Source organism: Hylaeus anthracinus, unplaced genomic scaffold (genome assembly GCF_026225885.1).
Source record: "Hylaeus anthracinus isolate JK02 unplaced genomic scaffold, UHH_iyHylAnth1.0_haploid 11985, whole genome shotgun sequence".
Taxonomy (NCBI): domain Eukaryota; kingdom Metazoa; phylum Arthropoda; class Insecta; order Hymenoptera; family Colletidae; genus Hylaeus; species Hylaeus anthracinus.
Genome location: NW_026534333.1, coordinates 11,403,989 through 11,409,054, shown reverse-complemented (window position 1 = coordinate 11,409,054; position 5,066 = coordinate 11,403,989). Strand labels below are relative to the sequence as shown.

The 5,066-nt window shown below is 39.0% G+C and overlaps 2 protein-coding genes across 2 annotated transcripts in view; one reads left to right on the top strand and one right to left on the bottom strand.

Moving 5' to 3' along the window:
• Positions 1–5,066, bottom strand: part of LOC128886644 (putative inorganic phosphate cotransporter) — a 52,990-nt gene that overhangs the window by 34,751 nt on the left and 13,173 nt on the right. The gene's annotated exons all lie outside the window — the stretch shown is intronic.
• Positions 2,256–5,066, top strand: part of LOC128886639 (probable glutamate receptor) — a 39,025-nt gene continuing 36,214 nt past the window's right edge. Inside the window, exon 1 of the mRNA XM_054141700.1 lies at positions 2,256–2,853. The gene's annotated coding sequence lies outside the window, so the exon portion shown is untranslated. The remainder of the gene's footprint in view (positions 2,854–5,066) is intronic.

Here is a 5,066-nt window from a genome sequence, read left to right as displayed (position 1 = left end):
CTACGTTTCACATATTGATCCTTCTCAGCATGTGCAAATAACGCGTTTTTTTTTTTTATTTCGAGTAAGTTAGGCGTACGCGAATTTTCAATTATTATTTTCAATTATTATTTTCCTTTCTTGTTATCTGGTTGTTGACCGTCCTATATTTTTATAGTCAATATACAGCAGCCGTTTAAATGATTTATCGGGTAAGGTACACTATGAATTCTAAACAATATAACATCTTAAACAGACGAATGTGAATTATTGCCTTGCTTCTGTCTCATTTATTTACTTCTTGTTGCGTTTACTTCCTCCCTCTTCCGGCATCAACGCACCGCACCTGGCGAGACTGAGAGTTTCCGTACTTGGCCGAGACGCTTTGTTCGAAAATATCCGTCCGAAATTACGTAACGCGAAAAATTATCTGCAGGTAATATCGAGACGAACGCTACGCAACGTCAAACCTCGCTTACACCAGAGCTCTCCTATTTATCCCTGAACATGACTAAACAGTTCAACCATCTGAACCAAGCCAAAACGCTAAAATATTGTTCCATGTACCAAACATATTTTTTACTTACTAACGGCCCACTAACAACCAGAGGTAATCATCAACCCGGCTTCATCAATCCCTCAGAAATTCACAATGCGACTATCGTTGCGAAATCCTTTAAATTACTTATCATAGCGCTATGAAACACCTAGCCTGTTTGTAGATCGCGTAATCACCGCCTGTGATGTTAGCGATTGTCATCGAGGATCCGCAAAGTCGGAAAAAAAAATATACGACCGATCCGGAATCTTTCTTTGCTTTTATCGTCGCACCAGATTTCCCTGGTTCGATAGAAACCCGCAAGCAGCGAATGAGTCATCGTCGAGCTCGTTCGACGAACGACACACGTTTTGCAATGAAACCTCAAGGTCACATCATCAAGGGGAACCGTTAAAATTCGAAATTTATCGTTGTCACTGTTGCGTTATCCGTCGAGTGGGTTGCTGCGTCATCGATCGACGCGATAACTTCTAAAAATCGCTCCAGTATCGACCAACGACACGTGAGGACGCTGGAACGTGCTAGCGTTTTCGCATTAATCGCGCGTCGCCAAATCTCATACGAAAATAAAGATACGCGACGCGGTTATTAATAGAGCGCGAGATATTGCGTGCCAAAAATTCGCTGCATCGCGTAAGGAACGCGTTCAACCTATGTATGCATACGTTCCCCACGCATTCGACAATTTCTATCCTCGTTCCCCTGTTCTACACACGAATCCGAAGGACGGTGCCAGAGTTGTAGCAAGTTTCAATCTTGTACTGTTGGCAAGAGAGAAACGAGCGACTGGTGGCGCCATCTGTTTGAAACGCAACGAAATCCATGTACGATTAAGTATTGGCTACAAAAATTGACAGGAGATAAAAGTCTACCTATACTCAATTTCCTTTTCCTCAGAATGGCACCGATTTCGTTAAGTTTTAAATAGATTTTTATCTACGCGTTCTTAGAAATGTATATTTTCAAAAAATGTGAGAAAAATTTTGGAGTCAGAAGTTGACGTAGAGCGCGATACTATGGGCGTCATGAATTCTTCGGTTCGCGGAATAGTTAGTCAAGTTGCAGAGTAATTATTTGTTTAAAGCCATAAGAGGAATTTCTTAAGACAATCAAGAACCGTGACGAAGCAACGAATTTTTTGTATCATAAGCTCCTTGTTTGTTCCCATTATTCTGCAGAATGCTAATCGTTGCCGAATATATCTAGTCGGATCATCTTCTGTTAATCCTTACGGTTACGATTGCGTAATCCGTAATGAAATTTATTCGATCTTAGACGATTAATCGTGCCTATTGATTTAAGTATATAAAATGTGTTAGAACATGTTACGACAATAACAAGTGATTTTTTAGATGCATGTCCATAACACGTATGTGGTCAACTAACACGGTTCCTATCATATAAAATTGTACAGTGTATGTTAGTCAGTCATCTTTTATTTTTTTAGACGGAAATATTGTGATTGCATAAGAATTTACTTATAATCTTCAGTTCTTTCAGTTGTAGTTTTTAATTATGTAATTTCCTCGAATGACGTATATCGGAATCGGGGCGTGATGAGAAACGGAGGAAATGTCGGTAACTGTAGTTGATACTATCAGTAAACACTTTTTGATTGAAATTTGTCTGTATTTAAATATTATTTCAATACTTATGTACATGTGATATAGACTACAAATCAGGTTTCTTTATATTCTGTATAATATTTTTATTTTGATACAAGAATACTTCGAATATAGTATAAGGTTTTCAGTATCGACTAATGATCCTCTAGGTATCTACTAATTGATCGCGACACCTGGCGTCGAATGATGCAATCACTGACACTTTCTTTTCACTAATTGCAATTTATTACAAATCTTTATCATACTTTATACTATTCTTCGTGTATCAATAAAAACTCTCCCCTAAATATATAAATAAATAATTCTGCCCATCTCTGTAAAGAGCTTTCGACAAATAGTCGGTAAAGAAAAGTCCTGGCTGACCATCGCTCGTTTACCGACGCGGTTGCCTTTGCTACGCGGAAAAGTTCGCTTTTCGTCAGTTTCCAAATGAATTATTTTACGTCTTTTACGTGATTCAACTCGGCGACGTTCCCTCCCGGCACGACCTCAATCCTGGGCTTTGATGTCGTGCGTGTCAACAGGAAACACTCGAGCCCCTAAACGCATCATTCACTTTACAAAGTGGAAAATAACGTCCGTCGCGGGCGAGATACGCAACGAGACGTGCACGCAACCGTGCTGCTATCGTACGGCCGGAAACTCAACCGGAACACCAAATTTAAAGCAATTCACGTAAAATTAGTCCAGGTAAGACTTAAGTTTTCTTGCTAATTTTAACAAGCATTTATGTGCCCAACAAAGTGTTTATGAACAGAAGTGTTTATGAACAAAAGTGTTCATGAACAAAAGTGTTCATGAACAAAAGTGTTTGATCCAAGAAACGTCAGGTCTTGAAATAGATCTATAAACGTCTTTCATATGCAGGTGTCATCTCAGCAAGTAACACGAGGCACGTACTTATCCTATACTACAGGACTATATCTTATTTTAGAATATAAAACAGGGGTTGGGCACCCTACTTATTCAAAACTGGTCTTATACCGACTCATACGTGTCGAACAAAGATATAATGATCATCACTACCACCTTGCTGCGTCCTTGACGAGAGTTAAAATTATTAATGAGCCTTCTTGCTCCTGTGGCTACGACGAACAAAATATCAATCATATCTTATGGCAATGCTCCTTACTCGAATCTCAATGAATTTCTCTTATTTCTGATCCCTCCAAGCTTCAATTCTACCCCTCCCCCCCTCTCTCTCTCTCTCTTCTGAATCTCTCCTTTACAACCCTTCCAATAAAATTGGCTCCATCATTCGTAAATTTCTTCATTCATGTAACTTTAAGATTTAATTTTGCTCCAAACATGTCTTGTTCCGTAATCTAGTTCTATTTATACATACAAGTTCCTATAAGTAATAGCTGCATAAGTTTTCTTCTATGTAAACTTGGAGCTTAGCAATAAAAAAAAAAAAAAAAAAAAAAAAAAAGAAAAAAAAAGACGTAATGATCATTGTATCCGAGTGCAAGCACGAAGGGGTGTTCCGTGAGCGTTGGAGGGAACATGGTTCGTTCCATTTTTCAAACTTTCTTGTTAAACAAATCGTGTCAAGGAGTGCGCGGTTTTCACGACTTCCGAGAAGTCATCCGCGATACTATTTGCCACACGAGGTTACATAGACTTCGAAGGCGAAAGCAACAAGTGGTTTGTCGTGTTCTCGAAACTCGTGTCTGGTCGTTCGCTCGGACTACAAACAACGAAACGCGACTCACCTCGCTTTACTTCTTCGTACCTTCCCCCCTTCAAACCCTCTATCCCACCCCTCGGTGAAAGAAGTAACAGGCGACCGTAATTCAAGCAACGACGCGACCTGTATAAAGCGTTTTCCTTATTTAAGATCATCACGCGTTAAGCCCATTTTACGAGAAGCCTGTTTTCTTGCACGATTTCTTGTAGGCTGGACAGTTTGTCAGCTAACTCCATATAGAAGTCGACGTTATAGGATAATAATCGTCGAATTTCTGTGGAACCATTCAGAGTATCTGGAACTTGTATACAGGGTCCGCGTGATCTTTTGCGGGGCCTGAATTCGCATTCGAATCCTACACTTAAATTTTACAACAAGGAATTATTTATTTGCAAATGTTATATATTTTTTATAAGATGAATATTAAATAATAATACTTGGATGACTTTTGTCGCTCTTTCCAGTTTAATCGTCGCTACTAAAAAAATGTCTTGCATCTCAGCAAAAATTGCTTCCATTTGTTAATGGTATCATCAGTCTGTAAAAAGTTAATCAAAATCGGTGCCTTTCAATTCAGTAATTTTCGTAGACCGCGGGGTCTTTTAAAACGCGGGACCCTACTTGTATATATAGTCTTAATGATGTTTTACAAATGATTATACTTCGAACAGACCGAAATTTATCGCACTGGTCGATAGGATAACGATAATTGATCTAACGTTCCTAAACAAATATCTGAATGGTCGTGACCCTTACCTGCTAAGCAAGTTTAATAAGTAATAAGTAGCCTTAAATATTATCATTATTATTAAAATATAACTAATTTCAATTTTCATTATTAATTTTTCGATAATGAATTCTTGAGAAGAAGCGTGTCCGGTGTCGCGAATAATTGATATTTCTCGTAGTTAATGTTATCATTGTCATAGCGCTGACCCGTATTAAAAGCACGATGCGTTGGCGTCGATTATCGTCAACTACAACCAACGGCGTCTCGTGCAATTCGAGCGTCACGAAACGAGCTGGAATGCTCCGGGAGACACTCGAAACGTGTTCGATCTATCGAGACTTTCTACCTTCGCCGTGTTTTCGACGCCACCGTTGGTGTTGGAGCGAATCGACTACCTCATGCATATACAGGGTGTTTCGTTTAAAGCGGTATGGTTAAATACCTCATGAAAGGATGAAGTTGTCGAAATAATATTTTTATAGA